The sequence below is a fragment of the Rhipicephalus microplus genome, unplaced genomic scaffold, assembly GCF_043290135.1.
Source record: "Rhipicephalus microplus isolate Deutch F79 unplaced genomic scaffold, USDA_Rmic scaffold_53, whole genome shotgun sequence".
Taxonomy (NCBI): Eukaryota; Metazoa; Arthropoda; class Arachnida; order Ixodida; family Ixodidae; genus Rhipicephalus; species Rhipicephalus microplus.
Genome location: NW_027464626.1, coordinates 103,632 through 123,651, shown reverse-complemented (window position 1 = coordinate 123,651; position 20,020 = coordinate 103,632). Strand labels below are relative to the sequence as shown.

The 20,020-nt window shown below is 52.8% G+C and overlaps 2 non-coding genes across 2 annotated transcripts; both read right to left on the bottom strand.

The window, feature by feature from the left end:
- Positions 1–1,773: 1,773 nt before the first annotated feature.
- On the bottom strand, positions 1,774–1,847 carry TRNAN-GUU (transfer RNA asparagine (anticodon GUU)). The gene has a single exon. It is a non-coding gene; the product is annotated as a tRNA-Asn (tRNA).
- Positions 1,848–19,247: 17,400 nt separating this feature from the next.
- On the bottom strand, positions 19,248–19,321 carry TRNAN-GUU (transfer RNA asparagine (anticodon GUU)). Its single transcript has one exon. It is a non-coding gene; the product is annotated as a tRNA-Asn (tRNA).
- Positions 19,322–20,020: the final 699 nt, after the last annotated feature.

Below are 20,020 nucleotides of genomic sequence, written 5' to 3'. Positions count from 1 at the left end.
AGCCCACACCACCACCGAGTGGGCTCGAACCTCCAACCTTTTGGTTAACAGCCGATTGCGCTAGCCAATTACTCCACGGAGAGAGTCGTGCTCCACTCTCACCACCATTCGAACATGTTTTCAAAGCTATCAGCGCAAAGAAAAAAGCAACACACCACTCCTGGGAGGGCTCAAACCTCCAATTCTTCGGTTAACAGCCGAACGAGCTAGCCAATTGCGCCACGGAGACAGCCGTGCTCAGATCTCACCACCGTGAGAACATATCTTCAAAGCTATCAGCCCCAAAAAATAGCACCGCACCACCACCTGGTGGGCTCGAACCGCCAACCTTTCGGTTAACAGTCGATCGCGCTAGCCAATTGCGCCACGGAGACAGTCCTGCTTCACTCTCACCACCATCAGAACATATCTTCAAAGCTATCAGCCCATAGAAAAAAGCCAGCACCACCACCGGGTGTGCTCGAACCTCCAATATTTCGGTTAACGGCCGAACGCGCTAGCCAATTGCGCCACGGAGACAGTCCTGCTCCACTCTAGCAACCATCAGAACATATCTTCAAAGCTATCAGCCCAAAGAAAAAAACCGCCGCCTCACCACCGGGTGGGCTCGAACCTCAAACCTTTTCGTTAACAGTCGATCGCGCTAGCCGATTGCGCCACGGAGACAGTCCTGCTTCACTCTCACCACCATCAGAACATATCTTCAAAGCTATCAGCCCATAGAAAAATAAGCCCTCACCACCACCGGGTGGGCTCGAACCTCCAACCTTTTGGTTAACAGCCGATCGCACTAGCCAATGGCGCCACGGAGAGAGTCGTGCTCCACTCTCACCACCATTCGAACATGTTTTCAAAGCTATCAGCGCAAAGAAAAAAGCAACACCCCACTCCTGGGAGGGCTCAAACCTCCAATTCTTCGGTTAACAGCCGAACGGGCTAGCCAATTGCGCCACGGAGACAGCCGTGCTCAGATCTCACCACCGTGAGAACATGTCTCCAAAGTTATCAGTGCAAAATAAAGCAACACACCACTCCCGGAAGGGCTCGAACCTCCAACCTTTCGCTTAACAGCCGATCGCGCTAGCAAATTGCGCCACGGAGACAGTCCTGCTATACTCTCAATACCATCAGAAAATATCTTCAAACCTATCAGCCCAAAGAAAAAAAAAGTGCCGCACCACCACCGGGTGGGCTCGAACCTCCAACTTTTTGGTTAACTGCAAATCGCGCTAGCCAACTGCCCCACGGAGACAGTCGTGCTCCACTCTCACCACCGTCCGAACATTTCTTCACAGCTATCAGCCCAAAGAAAAAGAAGCACCCCACCACAACCGGGTGGGCTCGAACCTGCAACCTTTCGGTCAACAGCAGATCGCGCTAGCCAATTGCGCCACGGAGACAGTCGTGCTCACCTCTCACCACCTTCAGAACATATTTTCAAAGCTGTCACCGAAAAGAAAAAAAAAGCGACACACCGTCCCCGGGTGGGCTCAAACCTCCAACCTCTCGGTTAACAGCCGATTGCGCTAGCCAATTGCGTCACGGAGACAGTCCTGCTATACTCTCACCACCATCAGAACATATCTTCAGAGCTATCAGCCCAAAGAAAAAGAAGCGCCGCACCACCACCAGGTGGGCTCGAACCTCCAACCTTTCAGTCAACAGCAGATCGCGCTAGCCAATTGCGCCACAGAGACAGTCGTGCTCCCCTCTCTCCACCATCAGAACATATCTTCAAAGCTATCAGCGAAAAGAAAAAAAAAAGCGACACACCGTCCCCGGGTGGGCTCAAACCTCCAACCTCTCGGTTAACAGCCGATCGCGCTAGCCAATTGCGCCACGGAGACAGTCCTGCTATACTCTCACCACCATTAGAACATATCTTCAAAGCTATCAGTCCAAAGAAAAAAAGCGCCGCACCACTCCGGGTGGGCTCGAACCTCAAACCTTTCGTCTAACAGCCGATTGCGCTCGCCAATTGCGCCATGGAGACAGCCGTGCTCCACTCTCACTAACAACAGAACATATCTCCAACGCTATCAGCCCAAAGAAAAAAAAGCGGCGCACCACCCCCGGGTGGGCTCGAACCTCCATCCTTTCGGTTAACAGCCGATCGCGCTAGCCAATTGCCCTACGGAGACAGTCGTATTCCACTCTCACCACCGTAAGAACATTTCTTCGGAGCTATCAGCCCAAAGAAAAAAACGCCGAACCACCACCGGGTGGGCTCGAACCTCCAACCTTTCGGTTAAAAGCCGATCGCGCTAGCCAATGGCGCCACGGAGACAGTCGTCCTCCACGCTCACCACCGTCAGAACATTTCTTCAGAGCTATCAGCCCAAAGAAAAAAAAGCGCCGCACCCTCACCGGGTGGGCTCGAACCTCCAACCTTTACGTTAACAGCGGATCGCGCTAGCCAATTGGGCCACGGAGACAGTCGTGCTCCACTCTCACCACCATTAGAACATATCTTCAAAGCTATCAGCGCAAAGAAAAAAGCAACACACCACTCCCGGGAGGGCTCAAACCTCCAACCTTTCGCTTAACAGCCGATCGCGCTAGCAAATTGCGCCATGGAGGCAGTCCTGCTATACTCTCACCACCATCAGAACATATCTTCAAAGCTATCAGCCCAAAGAAAAAAAAGCGCCAAACCACCACCGGGTGGGCTCGAACCTCCAACCTTTCGGTTAACAGCCGATCGCGCTAGCCAATTGCGCCGCGGAGACAGTCGTGCTCCACTCTCACCACCATCAGAACATATCTTCAAAGCTATCAGTGCAAAGAAAAAAGCAACACACCACTCCCGGTAGCGCTCGAACCTCCAACTTTTCGGTTAACAGCCGATCGCACTAGCCAATTGCGCCACGGAGACATTCCTGCTCCACACTCACCACCATAAGAACATTTCTTCAAAGCTATCAGCCCAAACAAAAAGAGCGCTAAACCACCACCGGGTGGGCTCGAACCTCCAACCTTTCGGTTAACAGCCGATCGCACTAGCCAATTCCGCCACGGAAACAGTCGTGCTCCACTTTCACCACCATCAGAACATATCTTCAAAGCTATCAAAGCAAAAAAAAAGCAACAGACCACTCCCGGGAGGGCTCAAAACTCCAACCTTATGGTTAACAGCCGATCGCGCTAGCCAATTGCGCCACCGAGACAGTCCTGCTCCACTCTCACCACCATCAGAACATATCTTCAAAGCTAACAGCCCAAAGAAAAAAAGCGCCGAACCACCACCGGGTGGGCTCGAACCTCCAACCTTTCGGTTTAAAGCCGATCGCGCTAGCCAATGGCGCCACGGAGACAGTCGTGCTCCACCCTCACCACCGTCAGAACATTTCTTCAGAGCTATCAGCCCAAAGAAAAAAAAGCGCCGCACCACCACCGGGTGGGCTCGAACCTCCAACTTCTCGGTTAACTGCAAATCGCGCTAGCCAACTGCGTCACGGAGACAGTCGTGCTCAACTCTCACCACCACCGGGACATTTCTTCAGAGCTATCAGCCCAAAGAAAAAGAAGCGCCGCACCACCACCAGGTGGGCTCGAACCTCCAACCTATCAGTCAACAGCAGATCGCGCTAGCCAATTGCGCCACAGAGACAGTCGTGCTCAACTGTCACCACCATCAGAACATATCTTTAAAGCTATCAGCGAAAAGAAAAAAAGCGACACACCGTCCCCAGTGGGCTCGAAACTCCAAGCTTTCGGTTAACAGCCGATCACGCTAGCCAATTGCGCAACGGAGACAATCCTGCTCCACTCTCAACACCATCACAACCTATCTTCAAAGCTATCAGCCCAAAGAAAAAAAAGCGCCGCACTACCACCGGGTGGGCTCGAACCTGCAACCTTTCGGTTAACAGCCGATCGCGCTAGCCAATTGCGCCACGGAGACTGTCGTGCTCCACTCTCACCACCATCAGAACATATCTCCAAAGCTATCAGCGCAAAGAAAAAAAACTGCCGAACCACCGGGTGGGCTCGAACCTCCAACTTTTCGGTTAACTGCAAATCGCGCTAGCCAACTGCGCCACGGAGACAGTCGTGCTCCGCTCTCACCACCGTCAAAACATTTCTTCACAGCTATCAGCCCAAAGAAAAAGAAGCGCCACACAACCACCGGGTGAGCTCGAACCTCCAACCAATCGGTCAACAGCAGATCGCGCTAGCCAATTGCGCCACGGACACAGTCGTGCTCCACTCTCACCACCATCAGAACATATCTTCAAAGTTATCAGCGAAAAAAAAAAGCGACACACCGTCCCCGGGTGGGCTCAAACCTCCAACCTCTCGGTTACCAGCCGATCGCGCAAGTCAATTGCGGCACGGAGACAGTCCTGCTACACTCTCACCACCGTCAGAACATATCTTCAAAGCTATCAGCCCAAAGAAAAAAAGCGCCGCACCACCCCCGGGTGGGCTCAAACCTCCAACCTTTCGGCTAACAGCCGATCGCGCTAGCCAATTGCGCCACGGAGACAGCCGTGCTCCACTTTCACCACCATCAGAACATATCTTCAAAGCTATCACCGCAAAAAAAAAAGCGACACACCGTCCCCGGGTGGGCTCGAAACTCCAACCTTTCGGTTAACAGCCGAACGCGCTCGCCAATTTCGCCATGGAGACAGTCGTGCTCCACTCTCACCAACATCAAAACATATCTTCAAAGCTATCAGCCCAAAGAAAAAAAAAGCGCCGCAACACCCCCGGCCGGGCTCGAACCTCCAACCTTTCTGTTAACAGCCGATCGCGATAGCCAATTGCGTCACGGAGACAGTCGTGCTCCACTCTCACCACCGTCAGAACATATCTTCAAAGCTATCAGCTCAAAGAAAAAAAGCGCCGCACCACTACCTGGTGGGCTCGAAACTCCAAGCTTACAGTTAACAGCCGATCGCGCTAGCCAATTGCGCCACGGAGACAGTCCTGCTCCACTCTCACCACCATCAGAACATATCTTCAAAGCTATCAGCCCAAAGAAAAAAAGCGCCGCACCACCACCGGGTGGGCTCGAACCTCCAACCTTTCGGTTAACAGTCGATCGCGCTAGCCAATTGCGCCACGGAGACAGTCCTGCTTCACTCTCACCACCATCAGAACATATCTTCAAAGCTATCAGCCCATAGAAAAAAGCCAGCACCACCACCGGGTGTGCTCGAACCTCCAACCTTTCGGTTAACGGCCGAACGCGCTAGCCAATTGCGCCACGGAGACAGTCCTGCTCCACTCTAGCCACCATCAGAACATATCTTTAAAGCTATCAGCCCAAAGAAAAAAAAGCAACACACCACTCCCAGGAGGGCTCGAACCTCCAACCTTTCGGTTAACAGCCGATAGCGCTAGCCACTTGCGCCACGGAGACAGTCGTGCTCCACTCTCACCACCGTCAAAACATTTCTTCGGAGCTATCAGCCCAAAGAAAAAAAAGCGCCGAACCACCACCGGGTGGGCTCGAACCTCCAACCTTTCGGTTAACAGGCGATCGCGCTAGCCAATGGTGCCACGGAGACAGTCGTGCTCCACGCTCACCACCGTCAGAACATTTCTTCAGAGCTATCTGCCCAAAGAAAAAAAAGCGCCGCACCACCACCTGGTGGGCTCGAACCTCCAACCTTTACGTTAACAGCGGATCGCGCTAGCCAATTGGGCCACGGAGACAGTCGTGCTCCACTCTCACCACCGTGAGAACATGTCTCTAAAGTTATCAGCGCAAAGAAAAAAGCAACACACCACTCCCAGGAGGGCTCGAACCTCCAACCTTTCGGTTAACAGTCGATCGCGCTAGCCAATTGCGCCACGGAGACAGTCCTGCTTCACTCTCACCACCATCAGAACATATCTTCAAAGCTATCAGCCCATAGAAAAAAGCCAGCACCACCACCGGGTGTGCTCGAACCTCCAACCTTTCGGTTAACGGCCGAACGCGCTAGCCAATTGCGCCACGGAGACAGTCCTGCTCCACTCTAGCCACCATCAGAACATATCTTTAAAGCTATCAGCCCAAAGAAAAAAAAGCAACACACCACTCCCGGGAGGGCTCGAACCTCCAACCTTTCGCTTAACAGCCGATCGCGCTAGCAAATTGCGCCACGGAGGCAGTCCTACTATACTCTCACCACCATCAGAACATATCTTCAAAGCTATCAGCCCAAAGAAAAAAAAGTGCCGCACCACCACCGGGTGGGCTCAAACCTCCAACTTTTCGGTTAACTGCAAATCGCGTTAGCCAACTGCGCCACGCAGACAGTCGTGCTCCACTCTCACCACCGCCAGGACATTTCTTCAGAGCTATCAGCCCAAAGAAAAAGAAGCGCCACACCACCACCAGGTGGGCTCGAACCTCCAACCTTTCAGTCAACAGCAGATCGCGCTAGCCAATTGCGCCACAGAGACAGTCGTGCTCCACTCTCACCACCATCAGGACATATCTTCAAAGCTTTCAGCGCAAAAAAAAAACGACACACCGTCCCCAGTGGGCTCGAAACTCCAAGCTTTCGGTTAACAGCCGATCGCGCTAGCCCATTGCGCCACGGAGACAGTCCTGCTCTACTCTCACCACCATCAGAACATATCTTCAAAGCTATCAGCCCAAAGAAAAAAAGCGCCGCACCACCACCGGGTGGGGTCGAACCTCAAACCTTTCGGTTAACAGCCGATCGCACTAGCCAATTGCGCCACGGAGACAGTCCTGCTCCACACTCACCACCATAAGAACATTTCTTCAAAGCTATCAGCCCAAACAAAAAGAGCGCCAAACCACCACCGGGTGGGCCCGAACCTCCAACCTTTCGGTTAACAGCCAATCGCACTAGCCAATTCCGCCACGGAAACAGTCGTGCTCCACTTTCACCACCATCAGAACATATCTTCAAAGCTATCAAAGCAAAGAAAAAAGCAACAGACCACTCCCGGGAGGGCTCAAAACTCCAACCTTATGGTTAACAGCCGATCGCGCTAGCCAATTGCGCCACCGAGACAGTCCTGCTCCACTCTCACCACCATCAGAACATATCTTCAAAGCTATCAGACCAACAAAAAAAAGCGCCGCACCACCACCGGGTGGCCTCAAAACTTCAACCTTTCGGTTAACCAGCGATCGCGCTAGCCAATTGCCCTACGGAGACAGTCGTGCTCCACTCTCACCACCATCAGAACATATCTTCAAAGCTATCAGCCCGAAAAAAAGCGCTGCACCACCAAAGGGTGGGCTCAAACCTCCAATTTTTCGGTTAACAGCCGATCGCGCTAGCCAATTGCGCCACGGAGACAGTCCTGCTCCACTCTCACCACCATCAGAACATATCTTCAAAGTTATCAGCCTATAGAAAAAAGCCAGCACCACCACCGGGTGTGCTCGAACCTCCAACCTTTCGGTTAACGGCCGAACGCGCTAGCCCATTGCGCCACGGAGACAGTCCTGCTCCACTCCAGCCACCATCAGAACATATCTCTAAAGCTATCAGCCCAAAGAAAAAAAAGCAACACACCACTCCCGGGAGGGCTCGAACCTCCAACCTTTCGGTTAACAGCCGATAGCGCTAGCCAATCGCGCCACGGAGACAGTCGTGCTCCACTCTCACCACCGTAAGAACATTTCTTCGGAGCTATCAGCCCAAAGAAAAAAAGCGCCGAACCACCACCGGGTGGGCTCGAACCTCCAACCTTTCGGTTAAAAGCCGATCGCGCTAGCCAATGGCGCCACGGAGACAGTCGTGCTCCACGCTCACCACCGTCAGAACATTTCTTCAGAGCTATCAGCCCAAAGAAAAAAAAGCGCCGCACCCTCACCGGGTGGGCTCGAACCTCCAACCTTTACGTTAACAGCGGATCGCGCTAGCCAATTGGGCCACGGAGACAGTCGTGCTCCACTCTCACCACCATTAGAACATATCTTCAAAGCTATCAGCGCAAAGAAAAAAGCAACACACCACTCCCGGGAGGGCTCAAACCTCCAACCTTTCGCTTAACAGCCGATCGCGCTAGCAAATTGCGCCATGGAGGCAGTCCTGCTATACTCTCACCACCATCAGAACATATCTTCAAAGCTATCAGCCCAAAGAAAAAAAAGCGCCAAACCACCACCGGGTGGGCTCGAACCTCCAACCTTTCGGTTAACAGCCGATCGGACTAGCCAATTCCGCCACGGAAACAGTCGTGCTCTACTTTCACCACCATCAGAACATATCTTCAAAGCTATCAAAGCAAAGAAAAAAGCCACACACCACTCCCGGGAGGGGTCGAAACTCCAAACTTTCGGTTAACAGCCGATCGCGCAAGCCAATTGCGCCGCGGAGACAGTCGTGCTCCACTCTCACCACCATCAGAACATATCTTCAAAGCTATCAGTGCAAAGAAAAAAGCAACACACCACTCCCGGGAGCGCTCGAACCTCCAACTTTTCGGTTAACAGCCGATCGCACTAGCCAATTGCGCCACGGAGACATTCCTGCTCCACACTCACCACCATAAGAACATTTCTTCAAAGCTATCAGCCCAAACAAAAAGAGCGCTAAACCACCACCGGGTGGGCTCGAACCTCCAACCTTTCGGTTAACAGCCGATCGCACTAGCCAATTCCGCCACGGAAACAGTCGTGCTCCACTTTCACCACCATCAGAACATATCTTCAAAGCTATCAAAGCAAAAAAAAAAGCAACAGACCACTCCCGGGAGGGCTCAAAACTCCAACCTTATGGTTAACAGCCGATCGCGCTAGCCAATTGCGCCACCGAGACAGTCCTGCTCCACTCTCACCACCATCAGAACATACCTTCAAAGCTAACAGCCCAAAGAAAAAAAGCGCCGAACCACCACCGGGTGGGCTCGAACCTCCAACTTTTCGGTTTAAAGCCGATCGCGCTAGCCAATGGCGCCACGGAGACAGTCGTGCTCCACCCTCACCACCGTCAGAACATTTCTTCAGAGCTATCAGCCCAAAGAAAAAAAAGCGCCGCACCACCGCCGGGTGGGCTCGAACCTCCAACTTTTCGGTTAACTGCAAATCGCGCTAGCCAACTGCGTCACGGAGACAGTCGTGCTCAACTCTCACCACCACCGGGACATTTCTTCAGAGCTATCAGCCCAAAGAAAAAGAAGCGCCGCACCACCACCAGGTGGGCTCGAACCTCCAACCTATCAGTCAACAGCAGATCGCGCTAGCCAATTGCGCCACAGAGACAGTCGTGCTCAACTCTCACCACCATCAGAACATATCTTTAAAGCTATCAGCGAAAAGAAAAAAAAGCGACACACCGTTTCAGTGGGCTCGAAACTCCAAGCTTTCGGTTAACAGCCGATCACGCTAGCCAATTGCGCAACGGAGACAGTTCTGTTCCACTCTCAACACCATCACAACATATCTTCAAAGCTGTCAGCCCAAAGAAAAAAAAGCGCCGCACTACCACCGGGTGGGCTCGAACCTGCAACCTTTCGGTTAAGAGCCGATCGCGCTAGCCAATTGCGCCACGGAGACAGTCGTGCTCCACTCTCACCACCATCAGAACATATCTCCAAAGCTATCAGCGCAAAGAAAAAAAACTGCCGAACCACCGGGTGGGCTCGAACCTCCAACTTTTCGGTTAACTGCAAATCGCGCTAGCCAACTGCGCCACGGAGACAGTCGTGCTCCGCTCTCACCACCGTCAAAACATTTCTTCACAGCTATCAGCCCAAAGAAAAAGAAGCGCCACACAACCACCGGGTGAGCTCGAACCTCCAACCAATCGGTCAACAGCAGATCGCGCTAGCCAATTGCGCCACGGACACAGTCGTGCTCCACTCTCACCACCATCAGAACATAACTTCAAAGCTATCACCGCAAAGAAAAAAAAGCGACACACCGTCCCCGGGTGGGCTCGAAACTCCAACCTTTCGGTTAACAGCCGAACGCGCTCGCCAATTTCGCCATGGAGACAGTCGTGCTCCACTCTCACCAACATCAAAACATATCTTCAAAGCTATCAGCCCAAAGAAAAAAAAAAGCGCCGCAACACCCCCGGCCGGGCTCGAACCTCCATCCTTTCTGTTAACAGCTGATCGCGATAGCCAATTGCGTCACGGAGACAGTCGTGCTCCACTCTCACCACCATTAGAACATATCTTCAAAGCAATCAGCGCAAAGAAAAAAAAGCGACACACTGTCCCCGGGTGGGCTCGAAACTCCAACTTTTCGGTTAGCGGCCGATCGCGCTAGCGAATTGCGCCACGGAGACAGTCCTGCTCTACTCTCACCACCGTCAGAACATATCTTCAAAGCTATCAGCTCAAAGAAAAAAAGCGCCGCACCACTACCTGGTGGGCTCGAAACTCCAAGCTTACAGTTAACAGCCGATCGCGCTAGCCAATTGCGCCACGGAGACAGTCCTGCTCCACTCTCACCACCATCAGAACTTATCTTCAAAGCTATCAGCCCAAAGAAAAAAAGCGCCGCACCACCACCGGGTGGGCTCGAACCTCCAACCTTTCGGTTAACAGTCGATCGCGCTAGCCAATTGCGCCACGGAGACAGTCCTGCTTCACTCTCACCACCATCAGAACATATCTTCAAAGCTATCAGCCCATAGAAAAAAGCCAGCACCACCACCGGGTGTGCTCGAACCTCCAACCTTTCGGTTAACGGCCGAACGCGCTAGCCAATTGCGCCACGGAGACAGTCCTGCTCCCCTCTAGCCACCATCAGAACATATCTTTAGAGCTATCAGCCCAAAGAAAAAAAAGCAACACACCACTCCCGGGAGGGCTCGAACCTCCATCCTTTCGGTTAACAGCCGATAGCGCTAGCCAATTGCGCCACGGAGACAGTCGTGCTCCACTCTCACCACCGTCAAAACATTTCTTCCGAGCTATCAGCCCAAAGAAAAAAAAGCGCCGAACCACCACCGGGTGGGCTCGAACCTCCAACCTTTCGGTTAACAGGCGATCGCGCTAGCCAATGGTGCCACGGAGACAGTCGTGCTCCACGCTCACCACCGTCAGAACATTTCTTCAGAGCTATCTGCCCAAAGAAAAAAAAGCGCCGCACCACCACCTGGTGGGCTCGAACCTCCAACCTTTACGTTAACAGCGGATCGCGCTAGCCAATTGGGCCACGGAGACAGTCGTGCTCCACTCTCACCACCGTGAGAACATGTCTCTAAAGTTATCAGCGCAAAGAAAAAAGCAACACACCACTCCCAGGAGGGCTCGAACCTCCAACCTTTCGGTTAACAGTCGATCGCGCTAGCCAATTGCGCCACGGAGACAGTCCTGCTTCACTCTCACCACCATCAGAACATATCTTCAAAGCTATCAGCCCATAGAAAAAAGCCAGCACCACCACCGGGTGTGCTCGAACCTCCAACCTTTCGGGTAACGGCCGAACGCGCTAGCCAATTGCGCCACGGAGACAGTCCTGCTCCACTCTAGCCACCATCAGAACATATCTTTAAAGCTATCAGCCCAAAGAAAAAAAAGCAACACACCACTCCCGGGAGGGCTCGAACCTCCAACCTTTCGCTTAACAGCCGATCGCGCTAGCAAATTGCGCCACGGAGGCAGTCCTGCTATACTCTCACCACCATCAGAACATATCTTCAAAGCTATCAGCCCAAAGAAAAAAAAGTGCCGCACCACCACCGGGTGGGCTCAAACCTCCAACTTTTCGGTTAACTGCAAATCGCGTTAGCCAACTGCGCCACGCAGACAGTCGTGCTCCACTCTCACCACCGCCAGGACATTTCTTCAGAGCTATCAGCCCAAAGAAAAAGAAGCGCCACACCACCACCAGGTGGGCTCGAACCTCCAACCTTTCAGTCAACAGCAGATCGCGCTAGCCAATTGCGCCACAGAGACAGTCGTGCTCCACTCTCACCACCATCAGGACATATCTTCAAAGCTTTCAGCGCAAAAAAACGACACACCGTCCCCAGTGGGCTCGAAACTCCAAGCTTTCGGTTAACAGCCGATCGCGCTAGCCCATTGCGCCACGGAGACAGTCCTGCTCTACCCTCACCACCATCAGAACATATCTTCAAAGCTATCAGCCCAAAGAAAAAAAGCGCCGCACCACCACCGGGTGAGCTCGAACCTCAAACCTTTCGGTTAACAGCCGATCGCACTAGCCAATTGCGCCACGGAGACAGTCCTGCTCCACACTCACCACCATAAGAACATTTCTTCAAAGCTATCAGCCCAAACAAAAAGAGCGCCAAACCACCACCGGGTGGGCTCGAACCTCCAACCTTTCGGTTAACAGCCGATCGCACTACCCAATTCCGCCACGGAAACAGTCGTGCTCCACTTTCACCACCATCAGAACATATCTTCAAAGCTATCAAAGCAAAGAAAAAAGCAACAGACCACTCCCGGGAGGGCTCAAAACTCCAACCTTATGATTAACAGCCGATCGCGCTAGCCAATTGCGCCACCGAGACAGTCCTGCTCCACTCTCACCACCATCAGAACATATCTTCAAAGCTATCAGACCAACAAAAAAAAAGCGCCGCACCACCGGGTGGCCTCGAAACTTCAACCTTTCGGTTAACAACCGATCGCGCTAGCCAATTGCCCTACGGAGACAGTCGTGCTCCACTCTCACCACCATCAGAACATATCTTCAAAGCTATCAGCCCGAAAAAAAGCGCTGCACCACCAAAGGGTGGGCTCAAACCTCCAATTTTTCGGTTAACAGCCGATCGCGCTAGCCAATTGCGCCAGGGAGACAGTCCTGCTCCACTCTCACCACCATCAGAACATATCTTCAAAGTTATCAGCCTATAGAAAAAAGCCAGCACCACCACCGGGTGTGCTCGAACCTCCAACCTTTCGGTTAACGGCCGAACGCGCTAGCCCATTGCGCCACGGAGACAGTCCTGCTCCACTCCAGCCACCATCAGAACATATCTCTAAAGCTATCAGCCCAAAGAAAAAAAAGCAACACACCACTCCCGGGAGGGCTTGAACCTCCAACCTTTCGGTTACCAGCCGATAGCGCTAGCCAATCGCGCCACGGAGACAGTCGTGCTCCACTCTCACCACCGTAAGAACATTTCTTCGGAGCTATCAGCCCAAAGAAAAAAAGCGCCGAACCACCACCGGGTGGGCTCGAACCTCCAACCTTTCGGTTAAAAGCCGATCGCGCTAGCCAATGGCGCCACGGAGACAGTCGTGCTCCACGCTCACCACCGTCAAAACATTTCTTCAGAGCTATCAGCCCAAACAAAAAGAGCGCTAAACCACCACCGGGTGGGCTCGAACCTCCAACCTTTCGGTTAACAGCCGATCGCACTAGCCAATTCCGCCACGGAAACAGTCGTGCTCCACTTTCACCACCATCAGAACATATCTTCAAAGCTATCAAAGCAAAAAAAAAGCAACAGACCATTCCCGGGAGGGCTCAAAACTCCAACCTTATGGTTAACAGCCGATCGCGCTAGCCAATTGCGCCACCGAGACAGTCCTGCTCCACTCTCACCACCATCAGAACATATCTTCAAAGCTAACAGCCCAAAGAAAAAAAGCGCCGAACCACCACCGGGTGGGCTCGAACCTCCAACCTTTCGGTTTAAAGCCGATCGCGCTAGCCAATGGCGCCACGGAGACAGTCGTGCTCCACCCTCACCACCGTCAGAACATTTCTTCAGAGCTATCAGCCCAAAGAAAAAAAAGCGCCGCATCACCACCGGGTGGGCTCGAACCTCCAACTTTTCGGTTAACTGCAAATCGCGCTAGCCAACTGCGTCACGGAGACAGTCGTGCTCAACTCTCACCACCACCGGGACATTTCTTCAGAGCTATCAGCCCAAAGAAAAAGAAGCGCCGCACCACCACCAGGTGGGCTCGAACCTCCAACCTATCAGTCAACAGCAGATCGCGCTAGCCAATTGCGCCACAGAGACAGTCGTGCTCCACTCTCACCACCATTAGAACATATCTTCAAAGCAATCAGCGCAAAGAAAAAAAAGCGACACACTGTCCCCGGGTGGGCTCGAAACTCCAACTTTTCGGTTAGCGGCCGATCGCGCTAGCGAATTGCGCCACGGAGACAGTCCTGCTCTACTCTCACCACCGTCAGAACATATCTTCAAAGCTATCAGCTCAAAGAAAAAAAGCGCCGCACCACTACCTGGTGGGCTCGAAACTCCAAGCTTACAGTTAACAGCCGATCGCGCTAGCCAATTGCGCCACGGAGACAGTCCTGCTCCACTCTCACCACCATCAGAACATATCTTCAAAGCTATCAGCCCAAAAAAAAAGCGCCGCACCACCACCGGGTGGGCTCGAACCTCCAACCTTTCGGTTAACAGTCGATCGCGCTAGCCAATTGCGCCACGGAGACAGTCCTGCTTCACTCTCACCACCATCAGAACATATCTTCAAAGCTATCAGCCCATAGAAAAAAGCCAGCACCACCACCGGGTGTGCTCGAACCTCCAACCTTTCGGTTAACGGCCGAACGCGCTAGCCAATTGCGCCACGGAGACAGTCCTGCTCCCCTCTAGCCACCATGAACACATATCTTTGGAGCTAGCAGCCCAAAGAAAAAAAGCAACACACCACTCCCGGGAGGGCTCGAACCTCCATCCTTTCGGTTAACAGCCGATAGCGCTAGCCAATTGCGCCACGGAGACAGTCGTGCTCCACTCTCACCACCGTCCAAACATTTCTTCGGAGCTATCAGCCCAAAGAAAAAAAAAGCGCCGAACCACCACCGGGTGGGCTCGAACCTCCAACCTTTCGGTTAACAGGCGATCGCGCTAGCCAATGGTGCCACGGAGACAGTCGTGCTCCACGCTCACCACCGTCAGAACATTTCTTCAGAGCTATCTGCCCAAAGAAAAAAAGCGCCGCACCACCACCTGGTGGGCTCGAACCTCCAACCTTTACGTTAACAGCGGATCGCGCTAGCCAATTGGGCCACGGAGACAGTCGTGCTCCACTCTCACCACCGTGAGAACATGTCTCTAAAGTTATCAGCGCAAAGAAAAAAGCAACACACCACTCCCAGGAGGGCTCGAACCTCCAACCTTTCGGTTAACAGTCGATCGCGCTAGCCAATTGCGCCACGGAGACAGTCCTGCTTCACTCTCACCACCATCAGAACATATCTTCAAAGCTATCAGCCCATAGAAAAAAGCCAGCACCACCACCGGGTGTGCTCGAACCTCCAACCTTTCGGGTAACGGCCGAACGCGCTAGCCAATTGCGCCACGGAGACAGTCCTGCTCCACTCTAGCCACCATCAGAACATATCTTTAAAGCTATCAGCCCAAAGAAAAAAAAGCAACACACCACTCCCGGGAGGGCTCGAACCTCCAACCTTTCGCTTAACAGCCGATCGCGCTAGCAAATTGCGCCACGGAGGCAGTCCTGCTATACTCTCACCACCATCAGAACATATCTTCAAAGCTATCAGCCCAAAGAAAAAAAAGTGCCGCACCACCACCGGGTGGGCTCAAACCTCCAACTTTTCGGTTAACTGCAAATCGCGTTAGCCAACTGCGCCACGCAGACAGTCGTGCTCCACTCTCACCACCGCCAGGACATTTCTTCAGAGCTATCAGCCCAAAGAAAAAGAAGCGCCACACCACCACCAGGTGTGCTCGAACCTCCAACCTTTCAGTCAACAGCAGATCGCGCTAGCCAATTGCGCCACAGAGACAGTCGTGCTCCACTCTCACCACCATCAGGACATATCTTCAAAGCTTTCAGCGCAAAAAAACGACACACCGTCCCCAGTGGGCTCGAAACTCCAAGCTTTCGGTTAACAGCCGATCGCGCTAGCCCATTGCGCCACGGAGACAGTCCTGCTCTACCCTCACCACCATCAGAACATATCTTCAAAGCTATCAGCCCAAAGAAAAAAAGCGCCGCACCACCACCGGGTGAGCTCGAACCTCAAACCTTTCGGTTAACAGCCGATCGCACTAGCCAATTGCGCCACGGAGACAGTCCTGCTCCACACTCACCACCATAAGAACATTTCTTCAAAGCTATCAGCCCAAACAAAAAGAGCGCCAAACCACCACCGGGTGGGCTCGAACCTCCAACCTTTCGGTTAACAGCCGATCGCACTACCCAATTCCGCCACGGAAACAGTCGTGCTCCACTTTCACCACCATCAGAACATATCTTCAAAGCTATCAAAGCAAAGAAAAAAGCAACAGACCACTCCCGGGAGGGCTCAAAACTCCAACCTTATGATTAACAGCCGATCGCGCTAGCCAATTGCGCCACCGAGACAGTCCTGCTCCACTCTCACCACCATCAGAACATATCTTCAAAGCTATCAGACCAACAAAAAAAAGCGCCGCACCACCACCGGGTGGCCTCGAAACTTCAACCTTTCGGTTAACAACCGATCGCGCTAGCCAATTGCCCTACGGAGACAGTCGTGCTCCACTCTCACCACCATCAGAACATATCTTCAAAGCTATCAGCCCGAAAAAAAGTGCTGCACCACCAAAGGGTGGGCTCAAACCTCCAATTTTTCGGTTAACAGCCGATCGCGCTAGCCAATTGCGCCAGGGAGACAGTCCTGCTCCACTCTCACCACCATCAGAACATATCTTCAAAGTTATCAGCCTATAGAAAAAAGCCAGCACCACCACCGGGTGTGCTCGAACCTCCAACCTTTCGGTTAACGGCCGAACGCGCTAGCCCATTGCGCCACGGAGACAGTCCTGCTCCACTCCAGCCACCATCAGAACATATCTCTAAAGCTATCAGCCCAAAGAAAAAAAAGCAACACACCACTCCCGGGAGGGCTTGAACCTCCAACCTTTCGGTTAACAGCCGATAGCGCTAGCCAATCGCGCCACGGAGACAGTCGTGCTCCACTCTCACCACCGTAAGAACATTTCTTCGGAGCTATCAGCCCAAAGAAAAAAAGCGCCGAACCACCACCGGGTGGGCTCGAACCTCCAACCTTTCGGTTAAAAGCCGATCGCGCTAGCCAATGGCGCCACGGAGACAGTCTTGCTCCACGCTCACCACCGTCAAAACATTTCTTCAGAGCTATCAGCCCGAAGAAAAAAAAGCGCCGCACCACCACCTGGTGGGCTCGAACCTCCAACCTTTACGTTAACAGCGGATCGCGCTAGCCAATTGGGCCACGGAGACAGTCGTGCTCCACTCTCACCACCATTAGAACATATCTTCAAAGCTATCAGCGCAAAGAAAAAAGCAACACACCACTCCCGGGAGGGCTCAAACCTCCAACCTTTCGCTTAACAGCCGATTGCGATAGCAAATTGCGCCACGGAGGCAGTCCTGCTATACTCTCACCACATTCAGAACATATCTTCAAAGCTATCAGCCCAAAGAAAAAAAAGTGCCGCACCACCACCGGGTGGGCTCGAACCTCCAACTTTTCGGTTAACTGCAAATCGCGCTAGCCAACTGCGTCACGGAGACAGTCGTGCTCAACTCTCACCACCACCAGGACATTTCTTCAGAGCTATCAGCCCAAAGAAAAAGAAGCGCCGCACCACCACCAGGTGGGCTCGAACCTCCAACCTTTCAGTCAACAGCAGATCGCGCTAGCCAATTGCGCCACAGAGACAGTCGTGCTCAACTCTCACAACCATCAGAACATATCTTTAAAGCTATCAGCGAAAAGAAAAAAAAAGCGACACACCGTCCCCAGTGGGCTCGAAACTCCAAGCTTTCGGTTAACAGCCGATCACGCTAGCCAATTGCGCAACGGAGACAGTCCTGCTCCACTCTCAACACCATCACAACATATCTTCAAAGCTATCAGCCCAAAGAAAAAAAGCACCGCACTACCACCGGGTGGGCTCGAACCTGCAACCTTTCGGTTAACAGCCAATCGCGCTAGCCAATTGCGCCACGGAGACAGTCGTGCTCCACTCTCACCACCATCAGAACATATCTTCAAAGCTATCAGCGCAAAGAAAAAAAACTGCCGAACCACCGGGTGGGCTAGAACCTCCAACTTTTCGGTTAACTGCAAATCGCGCTAGCCAACTGCGCCACGGAGACAGTCGTGCTCCACTCTCACCACCGTCAAAACATTTCTTCACCGCTATCAGCCCAAAGAAAAAGAAGCGCCACACAACCACCGGGTGAGCTCGAACCTCCAACCAATCGGTCAACAGCAGATCGCGCTAGCCAATTGCGCCACGGACACAGTCGTGCTCCACTATCACCACCATCAGAACATATCTTCAAAGCAATCAGCGCAAAGAAAAAAAAAGCGACACACTGTCCCCGGGTGGGCTAGAAACTCCAACTTTTCGGTTAACAGCCGATCGCGCTAGCAAATTGCGCCACGGAGACAGTCCTGCTCTACTCTTACCACCGTCAGAATATATCTTCAAAGCTATCAGCTCAAAGAAAAAAAGCGCCGCACCACCACCGGGTGGGCTCGAACCTCCAACCTTTCGGTTAACAGTCGATCGCGCTAGCCAATTGCGCCACGGAGACAGTCCTGCTTCACTCTCACCACCATCAGAACATATCTTTAAAGCTATCAGCCCAAAGAAAAAAAAGCAACACACCACTCCCGGGAGGGCTCGAACCTCCAACCTTTCGGTTAACAGCCGATAGCGCTAGCCAATTGCGCCACGGAGACAGTCGTGCTCCACTCTCACCACCGTCAGAACATTTCTTCGGAGCTATCAGCCCAAAGAAAAAAAAGCGCCGAACCACCACCGGGTGGGCTCGAACCTCCAACCTTTCGGTTAACAGCCGATCGCGCTAGCCAATGGTGCCACGGAGACAGTCGTGCTCCACGCTCACCACCGTCAGAACATTTCTTCAGAGCTATCAGCCCAAAGAAAAAAAAAGCGCCAGACCACCACCTGGTGGGCTCGAACCTCCAACCTTTACGTTAACAGCGGATCGCGCTAGCCAATTGGGCCACGGAGACAGTCGTGCTCCACTCTCACCACCGTGAGAACATGTCTCTAAAGTTATCAGCGCAAAGAAAAAAGCAACACACCACTCCCAGGAGGGCTCGAACCTCCAACCTTTCGCTTAACAGCCGATCGCGCTAGCAAATTGCGCCACGGAGGCAGTCCTGCTATACTCTCACCACCATCAGAACATATCTTCAAAGCTATCAGCCGAAAGAAAAAAAAGTGCCGCACCACCACCGGGTGGGCTCAAACCTCCAACTTTTCGGTTAACTGCAAACCGCGTTAGCCAACTGCGCCACGCAGACAGTCGTGCTCCACTCTCACCACCATCAGGACATATCTTCAAAGCTATCAGCGAAATGAAAAAAAAAAGTGACACACCGTCCCCGGGTGGGCTCAAACCTCCAACCTCTCGGTTAACAGCCGATCGCGCTTGCCAATTGCGCCACGGAGACAGTCCTGCTATACTCTCACCACCCTCAGAACATATCTTCAAAGCTATCAGTCCAAAGAAAAAAAGCGCTGCACCATTCCGGGTGGGCTCGAACCTCCAACCTTTCGTCTAACAGCCGATCGCGCTAGCCAATTGCGCCACGGAGACAGTGAGGCTCCACTTTCACCACTATCAGAACATATCTTCAAAGCTTTTAGCGCAAAAAAAACGACACACCGCCCCAGTGGGCTCGAAACTCCAAGCTTTCGGTTAACAGCCGATCACGCTAGCCAATTGCGCAACGGAGACAGTCCTCCACTCTCACCACCATCAGAACATATCTTCAAAGCTATCAGCCCAAAGAAAAAAAAGCGCCGCACTACCACCGGGTGGGCTCGAACCTCCAACGTTTCGGTTAACAGCCGATCACGCTCGCCAATTGCGCCATGGAGACAGTCGTGCTCCACTCTCACTAACATCAGAACATATCTTCAACCCTATCAGCCCAAAGAAAAAAAGCGGCGCACCACCCCCGGGTGGGCTCGAACCTCCATCCTTTCTGTTAACAGCCGATCGCGCTAGCCAATTGCGCCACGAACAGAGTCGTGCTCCACTCTCACCACCATCAGAACATATCTTCAAAGCTATCAGCGCAAAGAAAAAAAAAGCGACACACCGTCCCCGGGTGGGCTCGAAACTCCAACCTTTCGGTTAACAGCCG